Consider the following 16698-nt stretch of genomic DNA (forward strand, 5'->3'; position numbering starts at 1 on the left):
TGACTTGGTTCTCTGGCTCTAAAGCAGCTCTGCTGACTTGGTTCTATGGATCTAAAGAAGCTGTGCTGACCTGGTTCTCTGGCTCTAGAGCAGCTCTGCTGACCTGGTTCTCTGGCTCTAAAGCAGCTCTGCTGACCTGGTTCAATGGCTCTAAAGCAGCTCTGCTGGCCTGGTTCTCTGGCTCCAGAGCAGCTCTGCTGACCTGGTTCTTTGGCTCTAAAGCAGCTCTGCTGACCTGGTTCTCTGGCTCTAAAGCAGCTCTGTTGACCTGGTTCTCTGCCTCTAGAGCAGCTCTGTTGACCTGGTTCTCTGGCTCTAAAGCAGCTCTGCTGGCCTGGTTCTATGGCTCTAAAGCAGCTCTGCTGACCTGGTTCTCTGGCACTAGAGCTGCTCTGCTGACCTGGTTCTCTGGCTCTAAAGCAGCTCTGCTGACCTGGTTCGCTCCCTCTAAAGAGCTCTGCTGACCTGATTCTCTGGCTCTAAAGCAGTTCTGCTGACCTGGTTCTCTGCCTCTAGAGCAGCTCTGCTGACCTGGTTCTGTGGCTCTAAAGCAGCTCTGCTGACCTGGTTCTCTGGCTCTAGAGCAGCTCTGCTGACCTGATTCTCTGGCTCTAAAGCAGTTCTGCTGACCTGGTTCTCTCCCTCTAAAGCAGCTCTGCAGACCTGGTTTCTCTGGCTCTACAGCAGCTCTGCTGACCTAGTTCTTAGGCTACAGAGCAGCTCTGCTGATCTGGTTCTCTGGCTCTCCAACAACTCTGCTGACCTGGTTCTCTGGCTCTAAAGCAGCTCTGCTGAACCGGTTCTATGGCTCTAAAGCAGTTCTGCTGGCATGGTTCTCTGGCTCGAGAGCAGCTTTGCTGACCTGGTTTCTCTGGCTCTACAGCAGCTCTGCTGACCTAGTTCTTAGGCTACAGAGCAGCTCTGCTGATCTGGTTCTCTGGCTCTACAACAACTCTGCTGACCTGGTTCTCTGGCTCTAAAGCAACTCAGCTGAACCGGTTCTATGGCTCTAAAGCAGTTCTGCTGATATGGTTCTCTGGCTCTAGAGCAGCTCTGCTGACCTGGTTCTCTCCTTCTAAAGCAGCTCTGCTGACCTGGTTCTCTGGTTCTAGAGCAGCTCAGCTGAACTGGTTCTTAGGCTCTAGAGCAGATCTGCTGACCTGGTTCTCTGGCTCTAAAGCAGCTCTGCAGACCTGGTTCTATGGCTCTAAAGCAGCTCTGCTGACTTGGTTCTCTGGTTCTAGAGCAGCTCTGCTGACCTGGTTCACTGGCTCTAAAGCAGCTCTGCTGGCCTGGTTTCTGTGGCTCTAAAGCAGCTCTGCTGGCCTGGTTCTCTCCCTCTAAAGCAGCTCTGCTGACCTGGTTTCTCTGGCTCTACAGCAGCTCTGCTGACCTTTTTCTCTGGCTCTTGAGCAGCTCTGCTGACCTAGTTCTTAGGCTCTAGAGCAGCTCTGCTGACCTGGTTCTCTGGCTCTACAACAGCTCTGCTGACCTGGTTCTCTGGCTCTAAAGCAGCTCTGCTGACCTGGTTCTCTGGCTCTAGAGCAGCTCTGCTGACCTGGTTCTCTGGCTCTAAAGCAGCTCTGCTGACCTGGTTCGCTCCCTCTAAAGAGCTCTGCTGACCTGATTCTCCGGCTCTAAAGCAGTTCTGCTGACCTGGTTCTCTGCCTCTAGAGCAGCTCTGCTGACCTGGTTCTGTGGCTCTAAAGCAGCTCTGCTGACCTGGTTCTCTGGCTCTAGAGCAGCTCTGCTGACCTGATTCTCTGGCTCTAAAGCAGTTCTGCTGACCTGGTTCTCTCCCTCTAAAGCAGCTCTGCAGACCTGGTTTCTCTGGCTCTACAGCAGCTCTGCTGACCTAGTTCTTAGGCTACAGAGCAGCTCTGGTGATCTGGTTCTCTGGCTCTCCAACAACTCTGCTGACCTGGTTCTCTGGCTCTAAAGCAGCTCTGCTGAACCGGTTCTATGGCTCTAAAGCAGTTCTGCTGGCATGGTTCTCTGGCTCTAGAGCAACTCTGCTGACCTGGTTTCTCTGGCTCTACAGCAGCTCTGCTGACCTAGTTCTTAGGCTACAGAGCAGCTCTGCTGATCTGGTTCTCTGGCTCTACAACAACTCTGCTGACCTGGTTCTCTGGCTCTAAAGCAACTCAGCTGAACCGGTTCTATGGCTCTAAAGCAGTTCTGCTGATATGGTTCTCTGGCTCTAGAGCAGCTCTGCTGACCTGGTTCTCTCCCTCTAAAGCAGCTCTGCTGACCTGGTTCTCTGGTTCTAGAGCAGCTCAGCTGAACTGGTTCTTAGGCTCTAGAGCAGATCTGCTGACCTGGTTCTCTGGCTCTAAAGCAGCTCTGCAGACCTGGTTCTATGGCTCTAAAGCAGCTCTGCTGACTTGGTTCTCTGGTTCTAGAGCTGCTCTGCTGACCTGGTTCACTGGCTCTAAAGCAGCTCTGCTGGCCTGGTTTCTGTGGCTCTAAAGCAGCTCTGCTGGCCTGGTTCTCTCCCTCTAAAGCAGCTCTGCTGACCTGGTTTCTCTGGCTCTACAGCAGCTCTGCTGACCTAGTTCTTAGGCTCTAGAGCACCTCTGCTGACCTGGTTCTCTGGCTCTACAACAGCTCTGCTGACCTGGTTCTCTGGCTCTAAAGCAGCTCTGCTGACCAGGTTCTATGGCTCTAAAGCAGTTCTGCTGACCTGTTTCTCTGGCTCTAGAGCAGCTCTGCTGACCTGGTTTCTCTGGCTCTACAGCAGCTCTGCTGACCTGGTTCTCTGGCTCTAAAGCAGCTCTGCTGACCTGGTTCTCTGGCTCTAAAGCAGCTCTGCTGACCAGGTTCTATGGCTCTAAAGCAGTTCTGCTGACCTGGTTCTCTGGCTCTAGAGCAACTCTGCTGACCTGGTTTCTCTGGCTCTACAGCAGCTCTGCTGACCTAGTTCTTAGGCTACAGAGCAGCTCTGCTGATCTGGTTCTCTGGCTCTACAACAACTCTGCTGACCTGGTTCTCTGGCTCTACAACAGCTCTGCTGACCTGGTTCTCTGGCTCTAAAGCAGCTCTGCTGACCAGGTTCTATGGCTCTAAAGCAGTTCTGCTGACCTGGTTCTCTGGCTCTAGAGCAACTCTGCTGACCTGGTTTCTCTGGCTCTACAGCAGCTCTGCTGACCTAGTTCTTAGGCTACAGAGCAGCTCTGCTGATCTGGTTCTCTGGCTCTACAACAACTCTGCTGACCTGGTTCTCTGGCTCTAAAGCAACTCAGCTGAACCGGTTCTATGGCTCTAAAGCAGTTCTGCCGATATGGTTCTCTGGCTCTAGAGCAGCTCTGCTGACCTGGTTCTCTCCCTCTAAAGCAGCTCTGCTGACCTGGTTCTCTGGTTCTAGAGCAGCTCAGCTGAACTGGTTCTTGGGCTCTAGAGCAGATCTGCTGACCTGGTTCTCTGGCTCTAAAGCAGCTCTGCAGACCTGGTTCTATGGCTCTAAAGCAGCTCTGCTGACTTGGTTCTCTGGTTCTAGAGCAGCTCTGCTGACCTGGTTCACTGGCTCTAAAGCAGCTCTGCTGGCCTGGTTTCTGTGGCTCTAAAGCAGCTCTGCTGGCCTGGTTCTCTCCCTCTAAAGCAGCTCTGCTGACCTGGTTTCTCTGGCTCTACAGCAGCTCTGCTTACCTTTTTCTCTGGCTCTAGAGCAGCTCTGCTGACCTAGTTCTTAGGCTCTAGAGCAGCTCTGCTGACCTGGTTCTCTGGCTCTACAACAGCTCTGCTGACCTGGTTCTCTGGCTCTAAAGCAGCTCTGCTGACCAGGTTCTATGGCTCTAAAGCAGTTCTGCTGACCTGTTTCTCTGGCTCTAGAGCAGCTCTGCTGACCTGGTTCTCTGGCTCTAGAGCAGCTCTGCTGACCTGGTTCTCTGGCTCTAAAGCAGCTCTGCTGACCTGGTTCTCTCCTTCTAAAGATCTCTGCTGATCTGATTCTCTGGCTCTAAAGCAGTTCTGCTGACCTGGTTCTCTGCCTGTTGAGCAGCTCTGCTGACCTGGTTCTGTGGCTCTAAAGCAGCTCTGCTGACTTGGTTCCCTGGCTCTAAAGCAGCTCTGCAGACCTGGTTCTATGGCTCTAAAGCAGCTCTGCTGACTTGGTTCTCTGGTTCTAGAGCAGCTCTGCTGACCTGGTTCACTGGCTCTAAAGCACCTCTGCTGGCCTGGTTTCTGTGGCTCAAAAGCAGCTCTGCTGGCCTGGTTCTCTCCCTCTAAAGCTGCTCTGCTGACCTGGTTTCTCTGGCGCTACAGCAGCTCTGCTGACCTTTTTCTCTGGCTCTAGAGCAGCTCTGCTGACCTAGTTCTTAGGCTCTAGAGCAGCTCTGCTGACCTGGTTCTCTGGATCTACAACAGCTCTGCTGACCTGGTTCTCTGGCTCTAAAGCAGCTCTGCTGACCTGGTTTCTCTGGCTCTACAGCAGCTCTGCTGACCTGGTTCTCTGGCTCTAGAGCAGCTCTGCTGACCTGGTTCTTGGGCTCTAAAGCAGCTCTGCTGGCCTGGTTTCTGTGGCTCTAAAGCAGCTCCGCTGGCCTGGTTCTCTCCCTCTAAAGCAGCTCTGCTCACCTGGTTTCTCTGGCTCTACAGCAGCTCTGCTGACCTTTTTCTCTGGCTCTAGAACAGCTCTGCTGTCCTGGTTCTCTGGCTCTACAACAGCTCTGCTGACCTTGTTCTCTGGCCCTAAAGCAGCTCTGCTGACCAGGTTCTCTGGCTCTAAAGCAGTTCTGCTGACCTGGTTCTCTGCCTGTTGAGCAGCTCTGCTGACCTGGTTCTGTGGCTCTAAAGCAGCTCTGCTGACTTGGTTCCCTGGCTCTAAAGCAGCTCTGCAGACCTGGTTCTATGGCTCTAAAGCAGCTCTGCTGACTTGGTTCTCTGGTTCTAGAGCAGCTCTGCTGACCTGGTTCACTGGCTCTAAAGCACCTCTGCTGGCCTGGTTTCTGTGGCTCAAAAGCAGCTCTGCTGGCCTGGTTCTCTCCCTCTAAAGCTGCTCTGCTGACCTGGTTTCTCTGGCGCTACAGCAGCTCTGCTGACCTTTTTCTCTGGCTCTAGAGCAGCTCTGCTGACCTAGTTCTTAGGCTCTAGAGCAGCTCTGCTGACCTGGTTCTCTGGATCTACAACAGCTCTGCTGACCTGGTTCTCTGGCTCTAAAGCAGCTCTGCTGACCTGGTTTCTCTGGCTCTACAGCAGCTCTGCTGACCTGGTTCTCTGGCTCTAGAGCAGCTCTGCTGACCTGGTTCTTGGGCTCTAAAGCAGCTCTGCTGGCCTGGTTTCTGTGGCTCTAAAGCAGCTCCGCTGGCCTGGTTCTCTCCCTCTAAAGCAGCTCTGCTCACCTGGTTTCTCTGGCTCTACAGCAGCTCTGCTGACCTTTTTCTCTGGCTCTAGAACAGCTCTGCTGTCCTGGTTCTCTGGCTCTACAACAGCTCTGCTGACCTTGTTCTCTGGCCCTAAAGCAGCTCTGCTGACCAGGTTCTATGGCTCTAAAGCAGTTCTGCTAACATGTTTCTCTGGCTCTAGAGCAGCACTGCTGACCTGGTCCCTTGGCTCTAAAGCAGCTTTGCTAACCTGGTTCTCTGGCTCTAAAGCAGCTCTGCTGACCTGGTTCTTAGGCTACAGAGCAGCTCTGCTGATCTGGTTCTCTGGCTCTACAACAACTCTGCTGACCTGGTTCTCTGGCTCTAAAGCAACTCAGCTGAACCGGTTCTATGGCTCTAAAGCAGTTCTGCTGATATGGTTCTCTGGCTCTAGAGCAGCTCTGCTGACCTGGTTCTCTCCCTCTAAAGCAGCTCTGCTGACCTGGTTCTCTGGTTCTAGAGCAGCTCAGCTGAACTGGTTCTTAGGCTCTAGAGCAGATCTGCTGACCTGGTTCTCTGGCTCTAAAGCAGCTCTGCAGACCTGGTTCTATGGCTCTAAAGCAGCTCTGCTGACTTGGTTCTCTGGTTCTAGAGCTGCTCTGCTGACCTGGTTCACTGGCTCTAAAGCAGCTCTGCAGGGCTGGTTTCTGTGGCTCTAAAGCAGCTCTGCTGGCCTGGTTCTCTCCCTCTAAAGCAGCTCTGCTGACCTGGTTTCTCTGGCTCTACAGCAGCTCTGCTGACCTAGTTCTTAGGCTCTAGAGCACCTCTGCTGACCTGGTTCTCTGGCTCTACAACAGCTCTGCTGACCTGGTTCTCTGGCTCTAAAGCAGCTCTGCTGACCAGGTTCTATGGCTCTAAAGCAGTTCTGCTGACCTGTTTCTCTGGCTCTAGAGCAGCTCTGCTGACCTGGTTTCTCTGGCTCTACAGCAGCTCTGCTGACCTGGTTCTCTGGCTCTAAAGCAGCTCTGCTGACCTGGTTCTCTGGCTCTAAAGCAGCTCTGCTGACCAGGTTCTATGGCTCTAAAGCAGTTCTGCTGACCTGGTTCTCTGGCTCTGGAGCAACTCTGCTGACCTGGTTTCTCTGGCTCTACAGCAGCTCTGCTGACCTAGTTCTTAGGCTACAGAGCAGCTCTGCTGATCTGGTTCTCTGGCTCTACAACAACTCTGCTGACCTGGTTCTCTGGCTCTACAACAGCTCTGCTGACCTGGTTCTCTGGCTCTAAAGCAGCTCTGCTGACCAGGTTCTATGGCTCTAAAGCAGTTCTGCTGACCTGGTTCTCTGGCTCTAGAGCAACTCTGCTGACCTGGTTTCTCTGGCTCTACAGCAGCTCTGCTGACCTAGTTCTTAGGCTACAGAGCAGCTCTGCTGATCTGGTTCTCTGGCTCTACAACAACTCTGCTGACCTGGTTCTCTGGCTCTAAAGCAACTCAGCTGAACCGGTTCTATGGCTCTAAAGCAGTTCTGCCGATATGGTTCTCTGGCTCTAGAGCAGCTCTGCTGACCTGGTTCTCTCCCTCTAAAGCAGCTCTGCTGACCTGGTTCTCTGGTTCTAGAGCAGCTCAGCTGAACTGGTTCTTGGGCTCTAGAGCAGATCTGCTGACCTGGTTCTCTGGCTCTAAAGCAGCTCTGCAGACCTGGTTCTATGGCTCTAAAGCAGCTCTGCTGACTTGGTTCTCTGGTTCTAGAGCAGCTCTGCTGACCTGGTTCACTGGCTCTAAAGCAGCTCTGCTGGCCTGGTTTCTGTGGCTCTAAAGCAGCTCTGCTGGCCTGGTTCTCTCCCTCTAAAGCTGCTCTGCTGACCTGGTTTCTCTGGCTCTACAGCAGCTCTGCTTACCTTTTTCTCTGGCTCTAGAGCAGCTCTGCTGACCTAGTTCTTAGGCTCTAGAGCAGCTCTGCTGACCTGGTTCTCTGGCTCTACAACAGCTCTGCTGACCTGGTTCTCTGGCTCTAAAGCAGCTCTGCTGACCAGGTTCTATGGCTCTAAAGCAGTTCTGCTGGCCTGTTTCTCTGGCTCTAGAGCAGCTCTGCTGACCTGGTTCTCTGGCTCTAGAGCAGCTCTGCTGACCTGGTTCTCTGGCTCTAAAGCAGCTCTGCTGACCTGGTTCTCTCCTTCTAAAGATCTCTGCTGATCTGATTCTCTGGCTCTAAAGCAGTTCTGCTGACCTGGTTCTCTGCCTGTTGAGCAGCTCTGCTGACCTGGTTCTGTGGCTCTAAAGCAGCTCTGCTGACTTGGTTCCCTGGCTCTAAAGCAGCTCTGCAGACCTGGTTCTATGGCTCTAAAGCAGCTCTGCTGACTTGGTTCTCTGGTTCTAGAGCAGCTCTGCTGACCTGGTTCACTGGCTCTAAAGCACCTCTGCTGGCCTGGTTTCTGTGGCTCAAAAGCAGCTCTGCTGGCCTGGTTCTCTCCCTCTAAAGCTGCTCTGCTGACCTGGTTTCTCTGGCGCTACAGCAGCTCTGCTGACCTTTTTCTCTGGCTCTAGAGCAGCTCTGCTGACCTAGTTCTTAGGCTCTAGAGCAGCTCTGCTGACCTGGTTCTCTGGATCTACAACAGCTCTGCTGACCTGGTTCCCTGGCTCTAAAGCAGCTCTGCTGACCTGGTTTCTCTGGCTCTACAGCAGCTCTGCTGACCTGGTTCTCTGGCTCTAGAGCAGCTCTGCTGACCTGGTTCTTGGGCTCTAAAGCAGCTCTGCTGGCCTGGTTTCTGTGGCTCTAAAGCAGCTCCGCTGGCCTGGTTCTCTCCCTCTAAAGCAGCTCTGCTCACCTGGTTTCTCTGGCTCTACAGCAGCTCTGCTGACCTTTTTCTCTGGCTCTAGAACAGCTCTGCTGTCCTGGTTCTCTGGCTCTACAACAGCTCTGCTGACCTTGTTCTCTGGCCCTAAAGCAGCTCTGCTGACCAGGTTCTATGGCTCTAAAGCAGTTCTGCTAACATGTTTCTCTGGCTCTAGAGCAGCACTGCTGACCTGGTCCCTTGGCTCTAAAGCAGCTTTGCTAACCTGGTTCTCTGGCTCTAAAGCAGCTCTGCTGACCTGGTTCTCTGGCTCTAGAGCAGCACTGCTGACCTGGTTCTCTGGCTCTAAAGCAGCTCTGCTGACCTGGTTCTCTCCTTCTAAAGAGCTCTGCTGATCTGATTCTCTGGCTCTAAAGCAGTTCTGCTGACCTGGTTCTCTGCCTGTAGAGCAGCTCTGCTGACCTGGTTCTGTGGCTCTAAAGCAGCTCTGCTGACCTGGTTCTCTGGCTCTAAAGCAGCTCCGCTGAACCGGCTCTATGGCTCTAAAGCAGTTCTGCTGACATGGTTCTCTGGCTCTAGAGCAGCTCTGCTGACCTGGTTCTCTCCCTCTAAAGCAGCTCGGCTGACCTGGTTCTCTGGTTCTAGAGCAGCTCTGCTGAACTGGTTCTTAGGCTCTAGAGCAGCTCTGCTGACCTAGTTCTCTGTACAAAAGGGGGGTGGTGATGGACTGAGCATCAGAACCAATCAAACACTCACACCCAGTCAACAGATCTGGGTTTGATCCATCACCGTTCTTTAGCCCACTCTGCCACCCCAGTTCAGACATGGCCATATGCAAATCAGTCTGACCCTGTGCCTCATGGGAACAGTCCAGCCCGAACTGCCAAGCCATGCCTTCCCTGGACCGGAAACAAGCTTCCTAGGACCGGTTTCTGGCATTTCAGCCGTCTTCAGCCAGGCTTGCTTGAATCCAGTGGCAAAGTGAGCAAGGGACTCACGTCTGAGCATACCCTGCCAACTTATGGCGAACAAAGCAGTACAAAAGGGGGTGGTGATGGACTGAGCATCAGAAACAATCAAACACTCACACCCAGTCAACAGATCTGGGTTTGATCCATCACCGTTCTTTAGCCCACTCTGCCACCCCAGTTCAGACATGGCCATATGCAAATCAGTCTGACCCTGTGCCTCATGGGAACAGTCCAGCCCGAACTGCCAAGCCATGCCTTCCCTGGACCGGAAACAAGCTTCCTAGGACCGGTTTCTGGCATTTCAGCCGTCTTCAGCCAGGCTTGCTTGAATCCAGTGGCAAAGTGAGCAAGGGACTCACGTCTGAGCATACCCTGCCAACTTATGGCGAACAAAGCAGTACAAAAGGGGGTGGTGATGGACTGAGCATCAGAACCAATCAAACACTCACACCCAGTCAACAGATCTGGGTTTGATCCATCACCGTTCTTTAGCCCACTCTGCCACCCCAGTTCAGACATGGCCATATGCAAATCAGTCTGACCCTGTGCCTCATGGGAACAGTCCAGCCCGAACTGCCAAGCCATGCCTTCCCTGGACCGGAAACAAGCTTCCTAGGACCGGTTTCTGGCATTTCAGCCGTCTTCAGCCAGGCTTGCTTGAATCCAGTGGCAAAGTGAGCAAGGGACTCACGTCTGAGCATACCCTGCCAACTTATGGCGAACAAAGCAGTACAAAAGGGGGTGGTGATGGACTGAGCATCAGAACCAATCAAACACTCACACCCAGTCAACAGATCTGGGTTTGATCCATCACCGTTCTTTAGCCCACTCTGCCACCCCAGTTCAGACATGGCCATATGCAAATCAGTCTGACCCTGTGCCTCATGGGAACAGTCCAGCCCGAACTGCCAAGCCATGCCTTCCCTGGACCGGAAACAAGCTTCCTAGGACCGGTTTCTGGCATTTCAGCCGTCTTCAGCCAGGCTTGCTTGAATCCAGTGGCAAAGTGAGCAAGGGACTCACGTCTGAGCATACCCTGCCAACTTATGGCGAACAAAGCAGTACAAAAGGGGGTGGTGATGGACTGAGCATCAGAAACAATCAAACACTCACACCCAGTCAACAGATCTGGGTTTGATCCATCACCGTTCTTTAGCCCACTCTGCCACCCCAGTTCAGACATGGCCATATGCAAATCAGTCTGACCCTGTGCCTCATGGGAACAGTCCAGCCCGAACTGCCAAGCCATGCCTTCCCTGGACCGGAAACAAGCTTCCTAGGACCGGTTTCTGGCATTTCAGCCGTCTTCAGCCAGGCTTGCTTGAATCCAGTGGCAAAGTGAGCAAGGGACTCACGTCTGAGCATACCCTGCCAACTTATGGGTTGATGGATTTAGGCCCAGATCTCTGTACTGGGGTGAATGTATGACATTGTTCTGCATTCTGTCCATCAATTGTTTTTTTGCATTTGTCACCCCGAGTGGGAAGGGTATGCTCAGACGTGAGTCCCTTGCTCTCCATGCCACTGGAATCAAGCTATCCTGGCTGACGAGGGCTGAAAGCCCGAAACCGGTCCTAGGATGCTTGTTTCCAGTCCAGGGAGGACCTGGCTTGGCAGTTCGGGCTGGACTGTTCCCATGGGGCACAGGGTCAAGACTGATTTGCATATGGCTGGGTTCAAACTGGAATGGCATGGTGAGCAAAAAAACGATGGATTTAGGCCCAGATCTCTGTACTGGGGTGAATGTATGACATTGTTCTGCATTCTGTCCATCAATTGTTTTTTTGCATTTGTCACCCCGAGTGGGAAGGGTATGCTCAGACGTGAGTCCCTTGCTCTCCATGCCACTGGAATCAAGCTATCCTGGCTGACGAGGGCTGAAAGCCCGAAACCGGTCCTAGGATGCTTGTTTCCAGTCCAGGGAGGACCTGGCTTGGCAGTTCGGGCTGGACTGTTCCCATGGGGCACAGGGTCAAGACTGATTTGCATATGGCTGGGTTCAAACTGGAATGGCATGGTGAGCAAAAAAACGATGGATTTAGGCCCAGATCTCTGTACTGGGGTGAATGTATGACATTGTTCTGCATTCTGTCCATCAATTGTTTTTTTGCATTTGTCACCCCGAGTGGGAAGGGTATGCTCAGACGTGAGTCCCTTGCTCTCCATGCCACTGGAATCAAGCTATCCTGGCTGACGAGGGCTGAAAGCCCGAAACCGGTCCTAGGATGCTTGTTTCCAGTCCAGGGAGGACCTGGCTTGGCAGTTCGGGCTGGACTGTTCCCATGGGGCACAGGGTCAAGACTGATTTGCATATGGCTGGGTTCAAACTGGAATGGCACGGTGAGCAAAAAAACGATGGATTTAGGCCCAGATCTCTGTACTGGGGTGAATGTATGACATTGTTCTGCATTCTGTCCATCAATTGTTTTTTTGCATTTGTCACCCCGAGTGGGAAGGGTATGCTCAGACGTGAGTCCCTTGCTCTCCATGCCACTGGAATCAAGCTATCCTGGCTGACGAGGGCTGAAAGCCCGAAACCGGTCCTAGGATGCTTGTTTCCAGTCCAGGGAGGACCTGGCTTGGCAGTTCGGGCTGGACTGTTCCCATGGGGCACAGGGTCAAGACTGATTTGCATATGGCTGGGTTCAAACTGGAATGGCATGGTGAGCAAAAAAACGATGGATTTAGGCCCAGATCTCTGTACTGGGGTGAATGTATGACATTGTTCTGCATTCTGTCCATCAATTGTTTTTTTGCATTTGTCACCCCGAGTGGGAAGGGTATGCTCAGACGTGAGTCCCTTGCTCTCCATGCCACTGGAATCAAGCTATCCTGGCTGACGAGGGCTGAAAGCCCGAAACCGGTCCTAGGATGCTTGTTTCCAGTCCAGGGAGGACCTGGCTTGGCAGTTCGGGCTGGACTGTTCCCATGGGGCACAGGGTCAAGACTGATTTGCATATGGCTGGGTTCAAACTGGAATGGCATGGTGAGCAAAAAAACGATGGATTTAGGCCCAGTTCTCTGTACTGGGGTGAATGTATGACATTGTTCTGCATTCTGTCCATCAATTGTTTTTTTGCATTTGTCACCCCGAGTGGGAAGGGTATGCTCAGACGTGAGTCCCTTGCTCTCCATGCCACTGGAATCAAGCTATCCTGGCTGACGAGGGCTGAAAGCCCGAAACCGGTCCTAGGATGCTTGTTTCCAGTCCAGGGAGGACCTGGCTTGGCAGTTCGGGCTGGACTGTTCCCATGGGGCACAGGGTCAAGACTGATTTGCATATGGCTGGGTTCAAACTGGAATGGCATGGTGAGCAAAAAAACGATGGATTTAGGCCCAGATCTCTGTACTGGGGTGAATGTATGACATTGTTCTGCATTCTGTCCATCAATTGTTTTTTTGCATTTGTCACCCCGAGTGGGAAGGGTATGCTCAGACGTGAGTCCCTTGCTCTCCATGCCACTGGAATCAAGCTATCCTGGCTGACGAGGGCTGAAAGCCCGAAACCGGTCCTAGGATGCTTGTTTCCAGTCCAGGGAGGACCTGGCTTGGCAGTTCGGGCTGGACTGTTCCCATGGGGCACAGGGTCAAGACTGATTTGCATATGGCTGGGTTCAAACTGGAATGGCATGGTGAGCAAAAAAACGATGGATTTAGGCCCAGATCTCTGTACTGGGGTGAATGTATGACATTGTTCTGCATTCTGTCCATCAATTGTTTTTTTGCATTTGTCACCCCGAGTGGGAAGGGTATGCTCAGACGTGAGTCCCTTGCTCTCCATGCCACTGGAATCAAGCTATCCTGGCTGACGAGGGCTGAAAGCCCGAAACCGGTCCTAGGATGCTTGTTTCCAGTCCAGGGAGGACCTGGCTTGGCAGTTCGGGCTGGACTGTTCCCATAGGGCACAGGGTCAAGACTGATTTGCATATGGCTGGGTTCAAACTGGAATGGCATGGTGAGCAAAAAAACGATGGATTTAGGCCCATCTCTGTACTGGGGTGAATGTATGACATTGTTCTGCATTCTGTCCATCAATTGTTTTTTTGCATTTGTCACCCCGAGTGGGAAGGGTATGCTCAGACGTGAGTCCCTTGCTCTCCATGCCACTGGAATCAAGCTATCCTGGCTGATGAGGGCTGAAAGCCCGAAACCGGTCCTAGGATGCTTGTTTCCAGTCCAGGGAGGACCTGGCTTGGCAGTTCGGGCTGGACTGTTCCCATGGGGCACAGGGTCAAGACTGATTTGCATATGGCTGGGTTCAAACTGGAATGGCATGGTGAGCAAAAAAACGATGGATTTAGGCCCAGATCTCTGTACTGGGGTGAATGTATGACATTGTTCTGCATTCTGTCCATCAATTGTTTTTTTGCATTTGTCACCCCGAGTGGGAAGGGTATGCTCAGACGTGAGTCCCTTGCTCTCCATGCCACTGGAATCAAGCTATCCTGGCTGACGAGGGCTGAAAGCCCGAAACCGGTCCTAGGATGCTTGTTTCCAGTCCAGGGAGGACCTGGCTTGGCAGTTCGGGCTGGACTGTTCCCATGGGGCACAGGGTCAAGACTGATTTGCATATGGCTGGGTTCAAACTGGAATGGCATGGTGAGCAAAAAAACGATGGATTTAGGCCCAGATCTCTGTACTGGGGTGAATGTATGACATTGTTCTGCATTCTGTCCATCAATTGTTTTTTTGCATTTGTCACCCCGAGTGGGAAGGGTATGCTCAGACGTGAGTCCCTTGCTCTCCATGCCACTGGAATCAAGCTATCCTGGCTGACGAGGGCTGAAAGCCCGAAACCGGTCCTAGGATGCTTGTTTCCAGTCCAGGGAGGACCTGGCTTGGCAGTTCGGGCTGGACTGTTCCCATGGGGCACAGGGTCAAGACTGATTTGCATATGGCTGGGTTCAAACTGGAATGGCATGGTGAGCAAAAAAACGATGGATTTAGGCCCAGATCTCTGTACTGGGGTGAATGTATGACATTGTTCTGCATTCTGTCCATCAATTGTTTTTTTGCATTTGTCACCCCGAGTGGGAAGGGTATGCTCAGACGTGAGTCCCTTGCTCTCCATGCCACTGGAATCAAGCTATCCTGGCTGACGAGGGCTGAAAGCCCGAAACCGGTCCTAGGATGCTTGTTTCCAGTCCAGGGAGGACCTGGCTTGGCAGTTCGGGCTGGACTGTTCCCATGGGGCACAGGGTCAAGACTGATTTGCATATGGCTGGGTTCAAACTGGAATGGCATGGTGAGCAAAAAAACGATGGATTTAGGCCCAGATCTCTGTACTGGGGTGAATGTATGACATTGTTCTGCATTCTGTCCATCAATTGTTTTTTTGCATTTGTCACCCCGAGTGGAAAGGGTATGCTCAGACGTGAGTCCCTTGCTCTCCATGCCACTGGAATCAAGCTATCCTGGCTGACGAGGGCTGAAAGCCCGAAACCGGTCCTAGGATGCTTGTTTCCAGTCCAGGGAGGACCTGGCTTGGCAGTTCGGGCTGGACTGTTCCCATGGGGCACAGGGTCAAGACTGATTTGCATATGGCTGGGTTCAAACTGGAATGGCATGGTGAGCAAAAAAACGATGGATTTAGGCCCAGATCTCTGTACTGGGGTGAATGTATGACATTGTTCTGCATTCTGTCCATCAATTGTTTTTTTGCATTTGTCACCCCGAGTGGGAAGGGTATGCTCAGACGTGAGTCCCTTGCTCTCCATGCCACTGGAATCAAGCTATCCTGGCTGACGAGGGCTGAAAGCCCGAAACCGGTCCTAGGATGCTTGTTTCCAGTCCAGGGAGGACCTGGCTTGGCAGTTCGGGCTGGACTGTTCCCATGGGGCACAGGGTCAAGACTGATTTGCATATGGCTGGGTTCAAACTGGAATGGCATGGTGAGCAAAAAAACGATGGATTTAGGCCCAGATCTCTGTACTGGGGTGAATGTATGACATTGTTCTGCATTCTGTCCATCAATTGTTTTTTTGCATTTGTCACCCCGAGTGGGAAGGGTATGCTCAGACGTGAGTCCCTTGCTCTCCATGCCACTGGAATCAAGCTATCCTGGCTGACGAGGGCTGAAAGCCCGAAACCGGTCCTAGGATGCTTGTTTCCAGTCCAGGGAGGACCTGGCTTGGCAGTTCGGGCTGGACTGTTCCCATGGGGCACAGGGTCAAGACTGATTTGCATATGGCTGGGTTCAAACTGGAATGGCATGGTGAGCAAAAAAACGATGGATTTAGGCCCAGATCTCTGTACTGGGGTGAATGTATGACATTGTTCTGCATTCTGTCCATCAATTGTTTTTTTGCATTTGTCACCCCGAGTGGGAAGGGTATGCTCAGACGTGAGTCCCTTGCTCTCCATGCCACTGGAATCAAGCTATCCTGGCTGACGAGGGCTGAAAGCCCGAAACCGGTCCTAGGATGCTTGTTTCCAGTCCAGGGAGGACCTGGCTTGGCAGTTCGGGCTGGACTGTTCCCATGGGGCACAGGGTCAAGACTGATTTGCATATGGCTGGGTTCAAACTGGAATGGCATGGTGAGCAAAAAAACGATGGATTTAGGCCCAGATCTCTGTACTGGGGTGAATGTATGACATTGTTCTGCATTCTGTCCATCAATTGTTTTTTTGCATTTGTCACCCCGAGTGGGAAGGGTATGCTCAGACGTGAGTCCCTTGCTCTCCATGCCACTGGAATCAAGCTATCCTGGCTGACGAGGGCTGAAAGCCCGAAACCGGTCCTAGGATGCTTGTTTCCAGTCCAGGGAGGACCTGGCTTGGCAGTTCGGGCTGGACTGTTCCCATGGGGCACAGGGTCAAGACTGATTTGCATATGGCTGGGTTCAAACTGGAATGGCATGGTGAGCAAAAAAACGATGGATTTAGGCCCAGATCTCTGTACTGGGGTGAATGTATGACATTGTTCTGCATTCTGTCCATCAATTGTTTTTTTGTTTTTTTGCATTTGACCTAGTTCTCTGGCTCTAAAGCAGCTCTGCAGACCTGGTTCTATGGCTCTAAAGCAGCTCTGCTGACTTGGTTCTCTGGTTCTAGAGCAGCTCTGCTGACCTGGTTCACTGGCTCTAAAGCACCTCCGCTGGCCTGGTTTCTGTGGCTCTAAAGCAGCTCTGCTGGCCTGGTTCTCTCCCTCTAAAGCAGCTCTGCTGACCTGGTCCCTTGGCTCTAGAGCAGCTTTGCTGACCTGGTTCTCTCCCTCTAAAGCAGCTCTGCCGGCCTGGTTCTCTCCCTCTAAAGCAGATCTACTGACCTGGTTTCTCTGGCTCTACAGCAGCTCTGATGACCTGGTTCTCTGGCTCTAGAACAGCTCTGCTGACCTCGTTTTTGGGCTCTAGAGCAGCTCTGCTGACCTGGTTCTCTGGCTCTAAAGAAGCTCTGCTGACTTGGTTCTATGGATCTAAAGAAGCTGTGCTGACCTGGTTCTCTGGCTCTAGAGCAGCTCTGCTGACCTGGTTCTCTGGCTCTAAAGCAGCTCTGCTGACCTGGTTCTATGGCTCTAAAGCAGCTCTGCTGGCCTGGTTCTCTGGCTCCAGAACAGCTCTGCTGACCTGGTTCTTTGGCTCTAAAGCAGCTCTGCTGACCTGGTTCTCTGGCTCTAAAGCAGCTATGTTGACCTGGTTCTCT

Source organism: Triturus cristatus, chromosome 11 (genome assembly GCF_964204655.1).
Source record: "Triturus cristatus chromosome 11, aTriCri1.1, whole genome shotgun sequence".
Taxonomy (NCBI): domain Eukaryota; kingdom Metazoa; phylum Chordata; class Amphibia; order Caudata; family Salamandridae; genus Triturus; species Triturus cristatus.